At 51.2% G+C, this 22,639-nt stretch overlaps 2 protein-coding genes across 3 annotated transcripts in view; one reads left to right on the forward strand and one right to left on the reverse strand.

The window, feature by feature from the left end:
- The window catches only part of LOC149341877 (uncharacterized), a 41,383-nt gene that overhangs the window by 16,617 nt on the left and 2,127 nt on the right, over nucleotides 1-22,639 (reverse strand). The gene's annotated exons all lie outside the window — the stretch shown is intronic.
- Nucleotides 18,856-22,639, forward strand: part of LOC149341878 (uncharacterized) — a 41,922-nt gene continuing 38,138 nt past the window's right edge. The window contains exon 1 of the mRNA XM_089544150.1: nucleotides 18,856-19,225. The gene's annotated coding sequence lies outside the window, so the exon portion shown is untranslated. The remainder of the gene's footprint in view (nucleotides 19,226-22,639) is intronic.

A 22,639-nucleotide genomic window follows, 5' to 3' on the forward strand; every position in this document is an offset into this window, starting at 1 on the left:
AACACAGCAAGTCGCCAAAATGATCAGGAGGGTGGCACGCAACCGGACAGGCATGCGGGAGGAGGACACGCTGCGCCTCGTCCAAGCACTTGTGGTGAGCCGCATTTCCTACGGCCTACCGTACCTACAATTAACTCGACAAGAACTCACCAAGGTCAATTCCATGTTGCGTACTGCATACAAACATGCGCTGGGCCTTCCTATCTACACTTCAAACGCCAAGCTAGAGGCCCTCGGCCTATGCAACTCGTTCGAGGAGATCCAGGAGGCTGTTCTCCTCTCGCAACGTGCACGCCTCCTTCGCACGGACACCGGTAGGCAGACTCTGGAGCGGGTGGGCTACCCGGCAGACGTCCAGATAATACAGAGCACGACCAACCTCCCAACAAAATATCGCTCGCGGGTGCACGTCGCCCCAATTCCCAAAAACATGTCGAGCGAAGCCGGCTCGGGCAGACGCTCAGCCAGAATCGACTACGTGAAGCGGACGGCGGCACGCAGCCCCCACACGGTGTACGTCGACGCAGCAACACACAGCGAGGCCATGCGGGCGACGGCAGTTGCTGTGAACTCCTCCCACAACGAGGTTGTCAGCGCCTCTTTGAAACACACGACGATCATGGAAGCAGAAGTGGCAGCAATCCTGCTGGCGATCCAGTACGGCGACGCCCGTAACCAGGGTGTGCACGTCATGACAGACTCCCAAGCAGCCTGTCGGCTCCTACTTGCAGGCAGAATACCTAAAAAGCTGTTGGGCATAGTAACCAACTCTATGAGCGCTAATTCCTCCCTCAAGCATCAGATAACGTGGGTGCCTGGTCACGCGGGATTAGAGGGCAACGAGGTCGCGGACGCACTAGCTCGAGGACATACCAACCGAGCGGGCTCCAACCCCGACCCAAGCTCTCTTACCGAAGTTCCCGTCACCTACAACACGCGACTCCACTTTCTAAGATCACAACGACAGCACTTTCCCCCTCCGCATAAAAAGCTTAACGCTCAAGAATCTCGGGACTGGAGGCAACTCCAGACCGATACATTCCCCAATCTTCACAAATACAACATCATTTTCCCCGAGCGCTATAAAGGAGAATGCCCGTGGTGCGAAGACCGGCCCGATGCATACCACATTACATGGGGATGTAAGGGCCCGAAACCCCCGGACATCACAACACATAGAACGAAGGAGCAATGGGAGACCTCTCTGCTCAGCTCGGAGCTTGATCAGCAGCGCTCACTCGTTGCGCAGGCTAGAGCGGCAGCCAAGGCCAGTGGAGTCTTGAAATGAAGACACCACCCATTGTACATTTCTCCTCGAGCATTTTGTTTTGCTTGTCAATAAAGTTTTCTACTACTACTACTACTTCCACGGCAGTCAGCTTGGGGAAGTGGAAGACTGGATCAAGCAGTTTGAACGTGTCGCATCTTTCAATCAGTGGGACGACGCCGCGAAGCTTCGAAATGGCTTCTTCAGTCTGAAAGACGGCGCTCGTACGTGGTACGATAATGGTGAAGAAGTTCTGACATCATGGCATGAGCTCCGCCGCCGTCTGCTCGAGACATACACCAGCGCGGATCGTCAGGAACAAGCTCAGCGGGTTCTGCAGGCCCGCATACAGATGCCCAATGAGACTGTCAGCATGTATGTTGAAGACATGACGCGGCTGTTCCGGCGAGCTGACCCTGCTATATCGGAAGAAAAAAAGCTACGCCACTTAATGCACAGAGACAAAGAACAACTTTTCGCTGGCCTCGTGCGCAACCCCCCCCCCCCCCCCCCCGGTACTGTCGCCGAGTTTTTGACGGAGCCGGTTACAATGGAGCAGACTTCAGAGGCGTTCCACCGTATACGACAGGCCAGTACTTGCTGCTTCCATGACAGAATCCTTGCCGGCATTCGGACACAGCCCTGACCTCCTCCGGGACATGGTCCTCTGTATTGTACGTGAAGAGCTCCAGAGGATTCGCGGCGCGTCGCAGCCAGCGGTCGGCTCTCTTGCTAGCGTCATCCGGGAGGAGGTGCAGCAAGTGATCACAACTCCGTTGCTTGGTGACAAGCCGCAGCCCTACCGGCATGACTTCCACCGCCTGACATACGCTGATGCCCTGCGACGCCCTGCCCCAGCATCTGCGTCATTTTTTCCTGACCATCACGTCCCGCTACCTTCCGTGCAACCGGCGCGGTACTTGCCGAATGATCGACCACCTCTGCGTAAGGCGGACGTGGCGTGACCCCGACCGAAGGCGTTTGTGCTTCCACTGTGGAGAGCCCGGCCAAGATCTCTTCCGCCAGTGCCCATATCGTGAGGTCGGCCTGCAGGGCTTCCCCGCCGACGCACCCAGACCTCCATTTGGTGAACGACCCCGCGATATTGAAGAGTACTTGTCCCTGCAGCGTCTGCCAACCTCCGAACGACGGCGGTCAAGATCGCCGTCACCACCATCGGCAAGCCATCACTTCTCACGACCGCCGCAAGGCCGGTCGCCGAGCCCTCGCCGGGAAAACTAACGACAGCGACCTCCGGGGGCGGGGTCGCTGGAACTCGACGCTATACAGACCCCCCCCCCCCCCCTCACAACAACGCGGACATCGGCTGGCAGGAACGTGACGACATCGACGACTACAGCTTCTGAACATGAGGACCGGTTTTCACTGGACATACCTGTGCTCATTGGCGGTCACAACATTAGCGCGCTGCTGGACACCGAAGCCGATTTTCCCATTTTAAGCGGCAAATTGGTAGCTCTTATAAAAAACGTTACGACACCATGGTCTGTCACACAGATCCGCACGGCTGGCGGCCACATCGTCACTCCGCTTGGCCAATGTACAGCTCAGGTCCAGTACCGCAATTCTACGTTCATTGTCAGCTGCCTGGTTCTCCGTGATTATTCTCGTGACCTGATCCTGGGTGTTGACTGCCTCCGTGAGAATGGGGCCATCATCGATCTCTGCCAACGCACAGTTACTTTTTCTACAGACAACGCCGATGACACTTCTCACACTCGCCCATGTCGCTCCGCCCTTCGCGTTTCCTCCGAGAGTGTTTTGATCCCGCCACGCTCCAGTGTTTTTGTCACTGTCGACTGCGATGGGCTCAGTGAAGGGACAGCAGTCGCCGAGGGCAATGTTTCAATGTTGCTGACACACGGCATTTGTACGGCCCGAAGCCTCGTCCGCATACAAAATGGTAGGACCCAACTACTGGTTACCAATTTCACACACAAACTTCGGCACCTCTTCCGCGCCACAGCGATCGCGTTCGCCGACCATTTAGCTTATATTTTTCTGAAAGTTTTACGTGCGCAGCCGTGGAATCTCCGAATATGTCTCTCGATCACATTGACATCAACTCAGGGCTGTCACAGGTTCAACACCGCGCTCTCCGTACCTTACTACATCAATACACAGCCTGATTTGCGTCTTTTTCGAAAGTTTATCAGACAGCCATTACCAAACACCGCATCATCACGAGCGAAGACGCCCGCCCCATACGCCAACAGCCGTACCGTATTTCACCTAAAGAACGCGAGGCCATAACACAAGTGAAGGAGATGCTCAATGGCGGTATTATTCAACCATCTCAGAGTCCGTGGTCGTCGCCTATTGTTTTAGTTAAAAAGAAGGATGGAACGCTGCGCTTTTGCGTCGATTACAGGAAGTTGAAACGCCTCGCTCGACCACCTTCACCGTGCCAAATATTTTTCCTTGATTGATTTAAAGAGCGGGTACTGAGGCAGATTGAGGTTGATGAACGGGACCGGGAAAAAACGGTCTTCATTACTCCCGATGGTCTATATGAATTTAAGGTATTGCCCATCGGCCGCTGTTCAGCGCCAGCGACGTTTCAGCGAATGATGGTCACAGTTCTCGCTGGCCTCAAATGACAAACTTGTTTAGTTTACCTGGATGACGTGGTCGTATTGTCTGAAACCTTTGACGAACATCTTGAACGCCTGCGGACTGTATTAGATGCCCTTCGGTCGGCCAGTTTAACGCTCAATAGCGAAAAATGCTACTTAGGCTACGAACTGAAGTTTCTCGGCTACGTTGTGAGCACCGCCGGTGTCCAACCCGACCCTGACAAAACTGCCGCCGTGGCCGAATTTCCGGTTCCTACTACACAGAAAGCGCTGAAACGCTTCTTTGGTGTGTGCACCAACTACCATCGCTTTATCGACGCCTTCTCCCAAATTGCCGAACCCCTGACCCCTTTGACGCGTGACGATACCCCGTTCGTGTGGACTACCGAACAACAGGAGGCTTTCACAGAGCTACGCCGACGCCTGCACACCAGCCCTGTTCTTGCTCACTTTGATGAGAGGGCTGCCACCGAGATCCACACAGACGCCAGCAACATCGGCCTGGGTGCTAAGTCCAACACCAAGATGGCGTGTAACGCGTGATTGCATATGCGAGTCGCGTTCTCTCTCGCGCCGAAATTAACTACTCTACCTCGGAGAAGGAGTGCCTCGCAGTTGTGTGGGCCACGATGAAGTTTCGACCCTACCTCTACGGCCGCCATTTCAAAGTCGTCACAGATCACCATTTCTCGTGCTGGCTGGCCAATCTACGGGACCCATCAGGCCGCTTAGCAAGGTGGAGCCTCCGCCTCCAGGAATTTGACTACACCATTGCCTATAAATCTGGACGCAAGCACGAAGATGCCGACACGCTCTCCCGCACACCAATCGAGCTAACTGATGACAGCACAGATGGCGACAGTCGTTTCCTTGGAGTGGTTAGCGATTCCGACGTAATGGCGAGGCAGCGAGCTGATATCAGCTTACGACCCGTCATTGACCATTTGGAGGGCCGCACTGGTACCATATCCCGGGAGTTTTCCCGGAGCCTTTCCTCTTCTTGCATGCGAAATGGCATACTGTTCAAGAAAAACTCGAGCCACGTTGACCACACCTATCTCCTCGTAATGCCGGCAGACCTCCGTGCCGACATCCTTTTTGCCTCTCACGACGAGCCCACCTCTGGTCACTTGGGGTTTACACGCACCCTCGCTCGAGTACGCAAGGCCTATTATTGGCCAAAACTTGCTGCCACCATCCGCCGCTACGTCCGAGGTTGCCGTGAGTACCAGCGCCGCATGTCACCTCCCCTCAAGCCAGCGGGTTTACTCCAACCAGTTGCACCACCTCGGACGCCCTTTGAGCAAGTCAGCATGGATCTTCTCGGCCCATTCCCTGTATAGTCGGCCGGCAATAAGTGGGTAATTGTCGCCACAGACTACCTACAGACTACGAACCCACCCACAGACTACAGACTACGAAACCAAAGCGGTGTCTAAAATCGCGCAGTCCTTCATGCATCGCATTGTTTTGCGACACGGTGCCCCGTCCAACGTAATCACCGATCGGGGAACGGCTTTCACACCGCAGCTCATGCACGAGGCATTCAAGTTGAGTCATACAAGCCATCGCAAGACTACTGCCTACCATCCGCAGTCAAATGGGCTCACCGAGCGACTCAACAAATCTAAAGCAGACATGCTCGCAATGTACGTAGACGTCCAGCATGAGACTTGCGACGAGATCCTTCCATACGTTACTTTCGCGTACAATACGGCCGTACAAGAAACCACTCACTTTACGCCATTTCGCCTTGTTTATGGGCGTGATGTGCACACAATGCTGGATGCCATGTTTCCATGCGCTGCTGACGACCGGGCGCTCACGCCACACGCCGAAGAATTTGTCCAAAACGCGGAGGAAGCCCGCCAACTCGCCCGCATGAACAACATGAGGCAACAGGGCATAGATGCACGCCGCTACAGCTAGCGACACCGCAACGTCGAGTACCAACCGGACGACCAAGTGTGGGTGTGGACCCCTGTCCGTCGCCCAGGCTTGTTGGAAAAACTCCTATGCCGCTACTTTGGCCCCTACAGTGTGTTGCGTCGCATCACGGATGTGACTTATGAAGTTCTCCCCGACCGTTCTGTGCAGAGTGCGCGCTGTCGACCCCAGCCTGAAGTAGCGCACGTACTACGTATGAAGCCCTTTTTCCCGTTCTAACTGACAGTGCTTCCATAGTTGTTTTTTTTTGTTTTTTTTCGCACAGGGCCGTTTTCCTCCTGTCATTTTGCCCCTTCGATTGTTGTTCCCCTACCCCCTTCAGTTAGCTCGTGGCGTCATAATGGTTTTCCGTTTTACTTTTCTTTTTTTCGGAAGGGGGAATAATACCATCAGGTGGCCCCAGGTAGCATCAGTAGACAAAGAGGTGAAGGTTGGCTCACGCTCCCTGAGAGCTGGTTCTGGAAACACTGCTGGCGAACGGTGTCTCTCCTTAGTTCCGTGACAATATCGTGACTGAATATGGCACTTTGACTGAAAAATGTCGCTTGATCTAGCAATACTAAAAACAGCGTAGAACGCGAAGAAAAACAGCTTCCGCTTCCGCAGCCCAGGTCAAAATATGAAATGGGATTCCAAATGGTCCCACTTGAAAACAAGTGGTGCCACTTCAAAACAAATGGTTTTACAAATGATCCCACTTGCTTTCAAGTGTCACCATTTGCTTGCAAGTGCCATTATTTGAAATCAAGTAGATTTTAAAAGTGGTCCCACTTTCTTTAAGGTGGTTCCTTTTAAGCGAGTGGTTTTCTGAAGTGGCCCCACTTGCTTTCAAGCGATGCCATTTGAAAGCAAGTGGTTTGCAAAGTAGAACCACTAGACTGCAAGTGGCCACAGCTGGGCATAAGGTGGAACCATGACCCATGTGAACTTTTGCATATTGAACAAACGGGGCACAACTTTAATATGATTCTTAATATAACAGCTCTCAGCAGCTTGACCTATTATACTGTATTCATCATTTGCTCAATCACTGCGGTCGAATTTATATGAAATAACTGCGCTTAATTGGCAAGCGCCACTCGCCGCAGTATGAGAGTCTCATATACAGGGTGTTTCACCTAATATTTTGCACAATTTAAAAAAATAGGCTTTTTAAATTGGAACAGTCCTTTTTCCTGCATAGCATTTACTCTCAAATGCGGTTACTCTGAACGCTGTGGTCCAGCAAATTTTGGCTGCATCGAGATAAAATACATGCGCTTTCGAGAAGCTTGCGGGCAAAGCAACCTCTCCAGTGTACGCTACTCGTTGAAATAGCCAAAATTTATTCGGCCACAGCGCCGAGGGCAGCCACATTTTCGAAATTCAAAAAACTGATATGGACATTACTTACAGTGGGATACACGCCTCTAAATAATTATGGACCTAAACAATAATAGTTAAAAAGTTAACTATTCAATATATGGTAACTAGCTTGCTAGTTAGCACTTCTTGGCTGTATTCTGATGTTCTACACCGATGATAATGCTATGCCGAAAGAAGCACTGTTCTAAATAAAAAAGCCTATTTTTAAAAATTCCGTTAAGTCTTGCGTGAAACACCCTGTATATGGGAGCCAAAGCAGTGGATGTGTATACATAAGTTAATATTATTAGTGTCTGACTATAGTATACGTTTCTTGTGTGCGAAGTATTCTTGTGTGTGTGTCTTATTTCCATGACAGCATATGCAATTCGCACAGCATCAGTTCTCCTGTGAAAATGTTCATACCAAACTCAGTGCAGCCCTGCAGTCCTCACATATTAGTTTCCATTTTGCACCTTAATAATACTGTTACGTGGCGGCCAGGCGAAGAATGGGGCGCGATGAACGATTAACGAGAAAAGATTTAATGGCCGCTGGCCCAGCGCGAGCGCTCCGTCCCGCGCCACCGACAGCTTTGTCTTCGTCACATTACTCGGCGCCACATGCTTATGCGATCGTGCCGATCGTTGACGAAGAGACGCACAAAATTGTGATGTGCTTTATATGACGCGACAGCAGAGATGGCAAGCTGGTGTAGTGCTGGCCGCCACGATGCAAGAGATAAACGCATGAGTCCTGGACCACGTAGCTTCCGAGCCGCTGGTAGCCAGGAGTCGACGGCCTAGGCCCTTGGACGCGCCGAACGGCATGAGCAGGGATACAGTGTATTCACCAGCCAGCAGCGCCTCGGGTCGGTAGTCGGGTCGATCATAGCGTCGGCTCCAGTTCGTCGGGTCTTGTGGTAGGCTCGGGTGGGGCGCCGGAGCAACACCGAGGTCGGTTCGGGTCTGATAGAGACTGACAGGGTGGGGCAGTGCCGGACGACGCAGGCCAAGAACTTACTGCAGACGACCACGGCTGACGCAGGACGTTGAGGCTGCAGGACCAGGGTGCCGATGATTCCCCAGCACCCCACACCAAATATGTGGAGGGGAAGATCATATTTACAGGTATTTACAGGCAGACATACCAGCAGCCGGGATAGCTGCGAGCAGCGCCGAGCAGACCGAGCGAGAGTTCTTAGTCGTTTTCGTCCGCTGTCGACTCGTGGCATAGTGCATGTCTTCATTGTCGCCGTCAGCTTGCTACAATATGTAAGTTTATTACAGGCAAAATTGGAACCAATTTCAAAACCCAGTTGGAACCATCTGATATATTCAATTCCATTGTTCTAATTGAAATTTTCAACTTTTTTTTTAAACCTGGAGGTTCCAAATGGTCCCGATGCCCCACTTGCTCAAGTGGTTCGTGTCTAATAAACCCACTTTAAATGGTTCCACTTGCAAAATTTCCACCTGGGAGGGGCTGCTCTGAGTTTACGGCACCGTTTTATATCCATCCGCGAAGAACTACGAAAATTGTACGGTAAAAATTTGCGGAAAACACTTTCCACTTGCCTGCTGCTAACATTGAGTATACAATGTTGATTACAACGATGCATCTGCATTACATTAATTCGAATGGTAAAGTGCCAGTTTGACCCATGGATTGAGTACAAAGTGTTCAGGCACATATGACGCAGGACTAATATAAACATAACATACGTGGTCGACCCGGAATCCCTACTTGCGCACACTGCCATGCACATCCCAACAACAAGCGCGTCATTTGAAAGTGCCCGCACGTCCAAGACACCAAACAAAGCGCCCTAAAATCTAGCTATACCAAGACATGCTCCGAGGACCGGCAGAGCTGGCTCCCTCCACCACTGGGAACCGAATTCCTATTGCCACTCCTGGTACAGTATGTCCGTGACGTGCTAGGCGAGGAGCGGTAATCACCTTTCTCTTTACCTTGTAAAAATAAAGTTGTACTCTTTCTGCCAACCCAATACCCCGATGGGACAACCCTGAACCCATCACCTATCCCACCATCTCAAAAGCGCCAAGGAACCAAACACTCATCTCCCACCCTTATTTCTCCTCCTTGGAGGCTTCGCCATCCGGCTCAGACCCGAGCTGCCAAGAACAGCTGAGCGAGCGGGCGCACCGGATCGCGACAGCAGGTGGGGAACCGGGGTCTTGGACAATAGGGTGCCTCAATGGCAGTGCCGAACTACATCGAGGCACCCTAATACTGAGGGGTGCGCCCATAAAGGGAGACAACCATCACTAACCCCAACGCCACCGCCCCTTTTCTCTTCCCCCTTTGTGCTTAATAAATGTGTTTACCGCCATGCGACCCATTTCTCTCTTCCTTTTACGGCGAGCGTCGTTTACGAAGACCGCCATGAGTCGATCTTCAGTGTAATCCGACGACAGAGCAAGCCCGACCAAAACAGTGGCGCGGTCTAAGAACGAAGGAGAAGTAGATGGCTAATACAGAACTGAGGAGAAACAGGTGGAGGTAGCCAGACAGCGCAACACCAAAACTTTCGCGCGGCCTGACTCCACAGCCATCTCACGGCCTGAGCAAAAAAAAATTGGCTTTGGTTTAGCTCTGCTTAAACCTGAAGGATTGCGAAAGCAGCATCTGCGCGTAGCCATATATTGTTGCGTGTGTTACACTGCCCAAAGTCAAGTCTTGCCGTTTCGCCTGTTCTTGCACGACCATACAGCGCATGCGCGAGGAGCAAGTGACGTCACTAAGCACAGCTGGCATGCCTCGCCGTGCGCGCTCACCTTCTTTTCCTTAAAATGATCGTAGTGTAAAACGTTACAATGCCAACCTTAATGAACACAATGAACGCCGATGGCCTATGGCTTCAGCGCCGCGTTTCTGGCACAACCTTGTAATGCCTGCAGCTCACATCTCTCTCTCTCTCTCTCTCTCTCTCTCTCATCAGTCCACGTACCCAGAGCCGTATATTCCCTGCACGTACCTATAAGCACGATTCAGGCGTCCACTGACCCAGTGAGTCATTATGCGCACTTTCTTTCCTTAAAATGATCGGAGTGTAAAGCGTGGTCAACGCCAACGCCAATGAACACAATGAAGCCGATGGCCTATGGCTTCAGCGCCGCGTTTCTGGCACAACCTTGTCAATTCCTGCAGCTCACATCTCTCTCTCACCACGCATTCCGCCTCGCCAAGCTTAATTGTCTGCACCTCGACGGCAGGAGTATAACGGTCACCACCTAAGTTGCCTTGCCAGCTTATGTTTGCAGGGGTGTAATACATAATATCAAGCCTGTAACGGTCACCACCTACGTTGCCTTGCCAGCTTATGTTTGCAGGGGTGTAATACATAATATCAAGCCTGAAGTGAGTGATGACTCTATCTTTCAAGACGTCTCCTCACCCAGCCATACAATCCTGGGAGCGCGCCGACTGGGCAAGACTACGTCAGCAGTCATCGTCTTCGCCGGGCAGAAGGTTCCCATCACGGTGAACTACGGGTGGTCAGAGCGCTACGTCAGCAGTCATCGTCTTCGCCGGGCAGAAGGTTCCCATCACGGTGAACTACGGGTGGTCAGAGCGCCGCTGCTACATCTACCGGAAAACGAGGGCGGCTTGCATCAACTGTGGAACGCCAGGTCACCGAGCAGACGTCTGCCCAATACCCAAGGGGGCTGCTTGCCAGACCTGTGGAACGCCGAGTACAGATGAGACGCACGAGTGCGCACCCGTTTGTGCGCTGTGCAAGGGCCCGCACAAGACTTCAAGACTTATGCAAGAGACTGCAAGGCGAAATTCCAGAGACCGCTGAACAGGAACGCTAGTACCGCGTCATCAAACGCGGCAGCAACAACGAAACTTGAAGATGAAGAAGGTAGGAGCAGGCCGAGGCAGAACAGGCAGCCTGCACAGCGACGGCGAGGAGCGTCGTCATCAGTCTCCCACTCTCGTTCCGCCTCTCGCGGCCGTTCGAGCTCAAGACGCAGGGCAACAGGCTCCAACCAGAACGCCATTCATGTGGAGGCGGGCAAAGAACAAGGGAAGGAGAACCTCACCAAGACCACCGGGGAGCTGAAGAAGACGTCCTCGGGTCAGCTTTCAGATTCGAAGGTGAGCTTTTCAGACTGGCCTCCCCCCTTCCCTAAGAATAACACGGAGTTGGCAGCACTCAAAAAAGAGATCGAAAGTCTGAAAAAACAAGTCAGCGCTTTAACAATCCAAAACCAAGAGCTTAAGCGAGCAACTACTACTGCAATAACGCCGGTAACTCAGCCGACTCCTCAAAACCAAAAACAACAGGTAGTACCTAGCTCCCAGCCTGCCTTAGGCGAGGTCTACCAATAAATGATCCAAGAACTGAGATCCTTCAAGGAAGAGCTTCAAGCCTTTCCAATTTACGTGAACGCCCAATTCCAAGAAATTCGAGAGCAGATTGCAAACAACAGACGATACACGTAGACGGCAATTTCTGCCCTTCGGAAGGAACATGCGTACAAAAGACATAAGTCCAAATTCACTCGTAGAATGCACGTGGACGAGCCATCCGATACGGATTCAACATGCCAGCCAAACCTAAAGTAAAGATCTGGGAGTGGAACTGCCGGGGATACAGGAGAAAGCAGGCTGCTCGTAATCTCCTTCTATCTCAGGAATCTGACCCACCGGCAGCTACCCTAATTCAAGAACCCCACCTAATGCCTATTAAGCTCCAAGACTATGTGACTTATCAGCACGACCAGTTAACTGCCACGTTAGTGCATAAATTATACACTGCCATATTGCACGACCCTTTCGAGCCGGATATTGCACACTGCTATATTACTATTATTCCTCTCCCAAAAGGAGCGGCAAGCACGCACGTATTGAATGTCTACAGCCCTCCTAAAGACAGGCAGCACGCAAGATTGGGTTCCCTCATAAATTTCTGAGCTTAGCGGGCCATGCCTCCTGCGTGGTTGGGGCGACTTCAACGCACCACACCCTTCATGGAGCTGCCCGGCGGCGGCACCATAAGGCAGAAAACAGGAAGAAGTAGTGACGCGAGAAGGGTTATCGATCCTCACCGATCCCACCTACCCTACGAGGCTCGAGAACAGTATCAGTAGAGATACGTGTCCGGACCTGACGTTCACCAAGAACATACAAAGCGCCATTTGGAAAAATACCGAACAGCACCTGGGAAGCGATCACATCATACCCTCTCTGGAGATAAGCACGAACGCGTGCAATCGCAAAGTAGGTATCGCAAGGGTTACGAACAGGGACAGGTGGAGAAAGTCCCAGGCATCTAGTGCAAACCCTATTACCGACCTAGAGGAATGGGTTAAGGACGAGGTGCACACTTTGAAAGCCTTTACGAAAGAGATCTGCACGACAGAAGATTGCCCAGCGGTCGATCCGCACCTTCTACATTTATGGGAAGCGAGGCACTCAATGAAAAAGAGATGGCGAAGACAATTGCTTAACCGCAAACTGATGAAAAAAATAGAGGAGATAAACAAAAAGGCAGAATCCTACGCCATATCTTTAACCAGACAGAACCGGAATTCGCTCTGCGATGGTATTCAGGGGAAGCTACGTGTGTCAAAGACTTGGAAGCTCCTGCGTGTCCTAATCGACCCCAGCAGCAGCAAGTCGGCTACTAAAGACAGGCTCATGAAGATCGTACACACCACCCCGGGTACGGACACAGAGTTGATGGAAAAGCTCAAGACCAGGTAGGTATCTGCGCACGGACCAAGTCGTGGAACAGCCGGAGTATTCTGGGCTGCCGAATCCCAAGCTGGACATCCCACTTACGAAAGAAGAAATCAAGGCAGAAATCGCGGCCATGGGAAAAAATGCAGCTCCAGGTCCAGATCAAATAACAGCGAAACTCTTATTTAACCACAGCGATGACACCATCACCTCGTTGTTGGAATGCTTCAACGAGCAGTATTGGGCTACAGGGACATTACCAATATCCTGGAAGACAGCCGAGGTTCGGTTCATTCCGAAGCCAAACAAACCCCTTAAACTGGATAATCTAAGACCAATATCGCTGACCTCGTGTCTGGGAAAGCTCATAGAGAGGGTCATCAACACGAGACTGAGTAGATACTTAGAAGAGAACAACCTCCTAACACTCAATTCGGCTTTCGCCCTCACCTATCGACACAGGACGCCCCCTTGTACAAAGACCTCCTTGAGACATCTCCCAGGTCACAGACAAGGGTCATCCTGGCACTTGATTGGAAAGGAGCGTTCGATAACGTTCTACATAAAAATATCCTGCAAAGCCTTGCCCATACCAACTGTGGCGCCAGAGCCTACAACTATATCAAAAACTTATCAGCCAGGCAAACCACCATAAACTTCGGTGGAATAAAATCAGATCCTATCACTCTAGGCCCGAGAGGAACTCCGCAAGGGGCGGTACTGTCACCCCTCTTGTTCAATTTGGCTATGAAGGATCTACTAAGCCTTCTTTCCGAAAACCCCGGCATCAAACACACATTGTATGGGGATGATATCACTGTCTGGTGCAACTCCGGTAGTGACGCCGAGATCGAGGAGCGTCTTCAAGCAGCAGCTGACACGGTGGACCGGTACGCCAGGCAGAGAGGCTTTCAGTGTGCGCCGGAAAAGTCCGAGTTGCTCATCCTGAAGAACCCGAGGACACCCTTAGCGCAGAACATGTCGGTGTATATTGGGAACCACCCAGTACAGAAACCTACGGAGATCAAGATCCTAGGGCAGTATATCCCGCAGGGGCGACAGAACACCACCACTATGAAGAAGCTCACAATATCCACCGAGCAAATCCTCCGGATGATACATCGTATCCGAAATAAACACCATGGCATGAAAGCTTGCCCGCTTAGTGCAAGCTATCGTGATATCTCGGATAATGTACGGGACGGCATTCCTTAACCTCTCCAGGTCGGAAATTGAAAAGTTGGAGACACTCATCAGGAAAGCTTACAAGACGGCACTGGGCTACCGAACTCCACGCCAACGGTAAAGTTCATGGCTCTAGGAGTACATAATACCCTCAAAGAGATGTGGGAAGCACAATGGCTCTCACAGCTCAATAGGCTCGAACTCACAAAACCCGGCAGAGAACTGCTCGAGAAGATTCATGTTAGTCTGCCGTATACAACAGACCAATAGGAAAAGTTCCCACGCGATGTGAGAAGACGCATCAACGTGCACCTCATTCCGCGGAATATGCATCCCGCATATAACATCGAGAGGAGAAAAGCAAGAGGGGAAGCCCTGCAGAAGAAATGGAACAAGCAACCTAACACCCTTTACGTGGACGCAGCAGGACCAAAGAATGGTGTCATGACTGTTGTCGTCTCGACGCCTTCAGGATCGATTGTGAACTGCGCCTCGATGAAAACATCTAACCCCACTCACGCAGAGGAGGCAGCTATTGCATTAGCTGTATACCATCTAACCCCAACGCCGTTGTGCTCACTGATTCCCAGAACGCCTGTCGCAACTTCAATAACGGATTCATTCACAGGTCAGGGTTGTCATTGCTGACTAAGCATCCACCCAGCCAAGCATCATTCATCTGGTTTCCCGGTCACCTGGAACTACCAGGAGGAAACGAAGCCGCTCACAAGCATTCCCAAGCTCTTCTGAGCTCTTTTATAACGGTCGTCTCCCCCCAATGACCATGAAGGGTGCCGCGACCTAATAGGTTTAGCAGTGTATGCTTACAATCCCGCGCCATACAGAACAGCCAGAAAGGAGTACCCAACACCACATAAATCCCTCAATAAGTTAGAAGAGGACACTCTTAGGAGACTACAAACCAACACATACCCAACGACAGCTAAGTTACACCAGTGGTACCCTGCATACACTCTCCGCAGTGCCCACACTGTGGAGAGGTAGCTAACCTCTACCACATGGTGTGGGCATGCCAATTTAATCCCTTAGTTGACCCCATTCCAAACCCCTCAAAGGAGCAGTGGGAGGCTATTCTGCTCAGCGATGATCCTGACAGTCAGCACTGGCTAGTGGGGAGGGCCAGCGCAGCAGCAATAACCAGCAGGCTACCGGACTAGGCGTCCCACCCACATGTTGTAAGAATATCCAGCAAATAAATATGTTTTCAATCAATCAATCTTTCATCACCCCACGTACCTATAAGCACGATTCAGGCGTCCACTGACCCAGTGAGCCATTATGCGCACTTCCTTTCCTTAAAATGATCGAAGTGTAAAATGTGGTCAACGCCAACGCCAATGAACACAACGAACGTCGACGGCCTATGGCGTCAGCGCCGCGTTTCTGTCACAACGTTTTCAATACCAACGCATGCAGCGCACACCTGTCACTACCGCCACTTAGCTTAAAGCATGGTTGAGGTGTCCACCGTTCCAAGAGGGCAGTTATGCGCCTTCCCTCTTGTTCAGGTGTCCATCGAGATGTGGACACCTCGCCCTCATCTCACGCTACGTATATATCCTGGCATAGCAGAGCTAAGCCACTGCCAATTCTGTATACACCACAAACCACGCAGATGGCGATGCGCAATCGCTACTGCGCATCAGAGAGGGAGAAAGAGGGAGACTGTCGGCGAGGCTATGGAGAGCGCGCGGCGGCGGAGAGCAAGCTGACGTCACGCGTCGCCATAGCAACGGAAATGTAAGACCTGCGGAGCGAGGGGAACCCCCGATCACATATAATTTGGCAATGCCCCGGATCCCCGGGCGCTGAGGACAATATTAAAATCAGAGCAGCCTGGGAGGCCCTTCTGCGAAGCGAGGTCCCCGCCGACCAGAAACGAGCTGTCCGCCTGGCGGCTGAAGCCGCGAAGAGACATTGTATCTTCGCCAGTCTTTAGTCGCGGAGGTCCCAGCCCCCGTCCCTTAGGCCTGCGTGCCAGGGACGGGGAGTAGGGGGCCGCCTACATCGATGGAAATAAAAGTTATCATCATCATCATCAAGAGCGGCGGCGGCGGCTCCTCGAGGAGCACGGACCACCGCGACGAGCGGTTAGACCTGGCGTAGTATTGCTTTCGCTATAAAATTCAGGGGGCACTTCGAACTTCTTACGTGCTGTGAAGGCGAAAGCATGTGTGTGCCATCGTGAGCGTTCGACCTCGACGCAGGTTGCGCACTGAGAAATGAAACGAAGACGCGCCTCCGAACGCTGATTCAACAATAGCTGAATCTGCAAAAATCTGAGTGAAATACTCGGACACTCGGTTCGAATATCTCTCGCGAGCTAGCCTCAAACTGACTACCAGATGTGTGCTACGTGCAACGGGAACTCGTACGACACCACCTGGAACGCTGTACGACGCACGATTGCATCACAGTTTTGATAAGAAAAGTGTTCTGAGGCAAGGAAATGTCGCAGCAACTGTCTCACATTCGGTGCACTCTCTACCGCGCCTTAAGAAGAAAGCATACAATTGCAGGTAGTACATATCCCGCCTGTTCGAACCCCCGTCGCAAGCTAGTCTCCAGCTTCACTAGCATATGTAAGCTATATGCAACGAGAAATCGCACACACCACCCGGAACGCGTACGACAAATGGTTGCGTCAAAAGTTTGGTATGAATGTAGCCGGGAAAACAGGCGCCACATGGAGGTCCGCCAGTTATGCCGTGCGAGCAAATGGCGCTTCAGGCTAGATGGTCGTTGCGACTCCATCTGGGTGGGACCCATGGGGCTAGTAAGTCTTTCGCCTTGAAAGGAATACGAGGTCTGTTAGAAAAGTATCCGACTTTATTTTTTTTTTTTGCGAACACCTGATGGATATGAGACAAGCGCGCTTGCATCAGGCGACCTTGAACCTTCATGCGCTTGCATGAATTTTTTCCCGCCTGCCGATAGCGTCAGTCGCTGGGAAGCAGCGTTTGAGTGAGGCAGTGTGCAGTGCTCTCGTCGGTTTTTTATTGCAAGGAAAATGGCGGAGTGAAAGGAGCAGCGCTACTGCAACAAATTTTGCCATAAACTTGGCGACAGCCGAGTGGAAACCATTCGAAATATTCAGACGGCTTTCGGTGAAGATGCTATGAGCAGCACACAGTTTAAGCAGTGTTACAATTGTTTTAAAGATGGCCGCACATCGGTGGAGAACGAGCCACGCTCCAATCGGCCATCAACATGCCAAAATGACCAGGTCATTGCCGAACTGAACGCTATGGTGATGCGGGACTGTCGCGTGACTATCCGAGAAATTGAGGAAGGGGTGGACATGAGCAATTTCTCCGCACATTCCATTATCACCGAAGATTTGGCCATGGAGAGAGTTGCGGCGAAATTCGTGCCGAAGCTGCTCACGGTGGAGCAAAAGCAGCTTCGTGTTAAGTCTCACAGGACATGCTGGATTCCGCAAACAGTGACCCCGACTTCATCAACATCATAATCACTAGTGACGAGTCTTGGGTGTACAGGTACGACCCGGAAACCAGATCCCAGTCGTCAGAGTGGAAGCATTCCACGTCACCAAGACTTAAGAAGGCCCGCCAATTGCGCAGCAATGTGAAAGTGATGCTGACTGCTTTCTTTGACACCCTCTGTGTGGCAGACCACGAGTACGCACTCTACAGGGTCAAACAATGACCAAAGAGTACTACAGGGATGTCCTCCGTTGCCTACGTGATCCTGTGCGGCGCAAGAACCCGGAGCTGAGGTCAACAGGAAATTGGCGCACCCATCGCGCCAATGCTCCTGCACATTCCTCGCATTCGAATCAGATTTTTTGGTGAAAAACCATACTCCTGTAGTTCAACAGACTCCTTACTGTCCTGATATGGCCCCTGCGATTTCTGGCTGGTTCCCAAAATCAAAAGGCCATTGAAAGGAGCGCTATTTCAGACAAGGAAGAACATTATGGCTGCAACGACAGCTGAGCTAAACTCCATTCCGAAAAGGGCCTTTTCGGAATACTTCCCACAATGGCAGCACCGCTGGGAGAAGTGTGTGGAGTCCCAAGTAGACTACTTTAAAGATGACTAGGTTTGCAACGCTGCAGTTATGCAAGTTTTTTTTCAACGGCCAAAGGTCGGATACTTTTCTAACAGACCTCATATATGGTGGCAGCCAGAGTTGTCGCCACGCGAGAACTTCACGCGGCCTAAAAGCAAATTCCAATCGGCGACTCGCAGCGCTCTCCGAATCCTCTGCACCACAGACCCATCCCTAACTAACAACAATTGATGCGCGTCATACAGCGGATAGCCAACAAGAGGCACGGCACGAAAGAGTATAATATCCTGCGGCTAGTACAGGCCTTCATAATTAGCTGTATATCGTATGCTGCCCCCTTCCTCGATCTTCAAGTGATATAAAAGGAAAAGATAGATGGAATTATCAGGCGGCGCACTAAGCAAGCTCTAGGGTTACCCACCCGCATATCTACTCGCCGCGTCCTAGAGCTAGGCATGCACAATATCCTGGAAGAAATCACGGAAGCAGTAATAACGTTTCCAATCGAACGCTTAGCCGGGTCCACACCCGGCAGGGCCATTCTAGACAAACTCCATCTGAGTCGAGACAACAGAACAACCGCCAAAGTCGACATGCTCGGAGAAAGTGTCTAATATAGCAGTACCACCACTACCCAGCAATATACATCTGTAAGGAGATAGCGCCACCCAGCGTCGTTTGTGAGGAGAAGAAAAAGCACGAGGAGCGCGTGCGGAGGGGAACGCTGGGAAGAACGCAGGTAGAAGAGGATTACGGGGCAGAGAAGAGAAGAGCGCGGTGGGCGACGGACGTGGACGAGTTCTGCTGGCTCCCCGAGTTCCGGGCTTGGGCCTCAGCCGCAGACGTCCGGGCCACCAGACCTGGACATCCATCGTCGAGAGCCTCAACCACCAGGCCCAGGCGCCACTCTTCTCCGTCCATCCGTCAGCTGCTCCACACAGGCCGCCTCTGGTGCCTACGTGGCCTTTCCGGGATACCAGACCTGGGAACCGTGCTGGGAGCCCACAGACGCTGACGCTGCGGTAGCGTTGCATCGACATTGGAACGCCCAGAGACTCCCTGACTGCCCGACACCCAGCCAGTCCTCCCCGCTCGTTGCTCGAATAAGAGACAAGTAGTGTGACTTTCCTCTTTGACTTTCTTTTTCCTGTATTTTTCGTAAGCATTTTGTTCTGTTCCCCCGTGTGTTGTTGCGTTGCTCTCTCGTTCCTTTCCTTTTTTCACGCTCATACTGAAATTGGTTTCCTTTCCGATAAAAGCCGCCTCGTTTATTGTTTGTACTTTTGTGTTTGTGTAAAATACAACCTGCAATCTCCCACGATCCTCACAACATCCTATTCATCACTCAGTGCGCCAGACCATACGGGCAGAAGCCCTTGAGAAACGCTTCCGCTCCTACAAAGACGAGGACGTGGTCTACTTGAACGCCGCTGAGTACGGTAAGAACACGATGACCCTCGCAGTCGTCAATAATAAGCAACTCCAAAAGTGTCTCTATATTGTAGGGTAACCCTGATACTGCAGAGGAAGCTGCCATAGCACTGGCTTGTGTAGGCATTCCAAAGTTGCCCTACTAAAATTCAGCACGGGTCGGGTCTCCTCTGTGACGAATACAATTCTAAACCAGCATGTAAAGAACCGAAAAATTACGCTAGTCTGGACACCACCACATGCATCCCCGCCTGGTAATGGGACGGCCCACGAGTTCGCCCGAAGCTTTTCCTTCCGGGCGGACCCGAGCGAGGTAGTCTTCACAGACAGGGATCGCATGACGAGATAAAGAGAAATTACACAGCACTATAGTTTGCAAAGAGCTAGACTTCCTCCATTGGATAGATTCTTAACCAGATACCAAGCCATCAGCTGGTGCCGGTTACGAACTTACACATTGCCAAACCCGGCCCTCTGGAGTCTTACGTACCCAGTCCAATTTTCAGAAAAATGTGCAAACTGGGAACTTAGGGCCACCTTGGACCAGATACTACGCGAGTGTTCTCGTGCACCCCGAGGGGACGACAAATAGAGTAGAAAGACCAATGGGAAGCCTTACTAGTGAGCTCCGACCCGGAGACTCGACTACGACTCGTCTGACTGGCCGAAGCCGCCGCCGAGAGCCAAGACCTTTCGGCCGTCGTCTAGGCAGGTAGCCCTCCAGTTACCCTCTTTCTGTTGGACACCAATGTGTCTAAGGTGTCTAGGCAGCTGTCCTGAGTGGAAATCGCCCAATGAAACAGCTCTTTAATTTCGCTCAGCAAGTTGCTCCTAATCGCCGATCGGAATTCTCTAAGTTTGAGCTAAGAGGAGGCGGCTGCGTCCGCAGTACCTGCTAGAGCTATGGCCGACGAAAAATTTCTCGCCCGCCGCAGCGCTAAATATCGTGAGAGTAATCTTTGCCACAGAGAAGATCTTACCGTGTGCGGAAGAAATAAAGAAAAAAAAGTTCGAGATCATTGCGGTAACCCGTTGTTAACCATGTCATCGCTTATTATCCCTTATCAATTGCTTATCGATCACTTATCAATTGCTTATAGTTTCCTTATGGACCACAAATCAAACAAGTATCAATTCCTCATCGATCACTTGATTATCTAAATGAGAGAATTTGTGCAAATCGTCTAATTCCCACTACGCTTCGTTTCAAACTTTCAAATTTCGCGCCGCGCGTTTGCTCCGCCCACACGTCCGGTCACGTGGTACAACATGTGGTAGGTCACGTGTGGTTATCACGTGGTACGGCACTTTCGGCTATTCAAATTTTGCGCCACTCCGGCCCAACCACGCCCACTTTTGGTCTCTCTTTTTGGTTCTAATTAATATACTAACGATTCGATCGGAACCAAATTTTTTTTCCCGGCATCCTCACATCACCCCCCTTCGATTAAAACCACTTTTTAGACGATATCTCCTTATAGTTCCCTGCAACTGCTGTCGACACATTTTGCGGACGCGAAATCGTCGACATAGCCGAGAAATGCTTTCTTCTTAATATGTCGCAAAATATCGCCTTTCTTTACTGTACATAACTCCCCTGTGCTTTACTAGACACTTTTTGTTGGGAGTACGGTATAAATAGAGTATACACGACACTTTTAGTTGGCCATGCCGCAGCGTTCCTCAGGGGCACGTACGTAGCGCGTATAAAGAGTAGCGCCATCTAGTGAGAAGACGACAAAGCACATCACAGCCGGGCTGAAGAAATTTTGGTTTGGTTTTGTGGGGTTTAACGTCCCAAAGCGACTAAGGCTATGAGAGACGCCGTAGTGAAGGGCTCCGGAAATTTCGACCACCTGGGGTTCTTTAACGTGCACTGACATCGCACAGTACACGGGCCTCTAGAATTTCTCCTCCAAAGAAATTCAACCGCCGCGGCCGGGATCGAACCCGCGTCTTTTGGGTCAGCAGCCGAGCACCATAGCCACTGAGCCACCGCGGCGGCGTTCAGCATTACTGATAGCCAAGATGGGTGCATTGCGAGCCTTTTTTTGTTCCGAAAAGAAAAACTATGCCAATAGCAGAAAGTGCAACAAAAAATTCAGGGGGCACTTTGGCTCTCTAAAGTGCTGCAAGGCGAAAGCGTTTCATGGCCACTGTTTGTTTTTATTTAATTTTTATTTTTCATATTTTGTTTTTATTTATTTTCTTGCTCCTTTTCTGAATTTTATTGTTCTTTTTCTGAATTTTATTTCCACATCTTTTCTTTATTTTGTTCTTATTTTTGTTTATTTTCTTATTTTTATTTTTTATTTTCATTTTCTTGAATTTACTCCTTTTATTTTATTTATGAAGCCCATGCATTCACTAGATGCACCTTTATTCATGCTGGAACCTTGAGCCTTTTAAGCAGCGACGCCGAAAGGCGGACGAATCTGCCGACGCACTGCCGACGCGTCTGTCGACACGGCTGCCGACGCGTCTGCTAACGACAGTATGAGGCATTAAACGCTTTCGCCTTAAAAGTGACTAAAAGCTAGAGAACTGCTTCGCCAGGCGTCGTTCCTGCGAGGAAAACAACTGCATTTACTTAGGCCTAAGAGCTTGAAAATCGTCAAATTGTCTGAAAAACAGGGCCTAGTTATTGTTTATACCTCTACGCGTGGGTGAGAGTGTGCGAAATAAAAGCGAACCGCTACATTTCAGCGAGCTAACACGTCGAAGAATCCAGCAGCGACATGCGTTTATTCCGAAGCGTACGTATGCTAGCTCACTGCGTACGCCCAACCAAAAATGTCTACTGTGGCCCTCTGCCTGGCCCTTTGCCTGGCCCGCCGAACCTTCCCTCCGCCCAGCGACAAGCTGGACAGGGCGCACGCGGTGACCCTCAGACAACTGCAGACGCTCACGTACCCCAACCCGGAACTATACCACAGGCTTTACCCCGGTACATACCCGACAAATATATGCAAGGTCTGCAAAGCCAATGTAGCCACTTTAACTCACATGCTCTGGGACTGTAACAAAAACCTTCACGGTGCTAATTCCGGAACCCTCCCGCCGCGGTTGGCCGCTGCCTTGCGCAGCCCCAGCCTCG

This window comes from Amblyomma mixtum, chromosome 5 (assembly GCF_055824585.1).
Source record: "Amblyomma mixtum isolate Tamu chromosome 5, ASM5582458v1, whole genome shotgun sequence".
NCBI classification, from domain to species: domain Eukaryota; kingdom Metazoa; phylum Arthropoda; class Arachnida; order Ixodida; family Ixodidae; genus Amblyomma; species Amblyomma mixtum.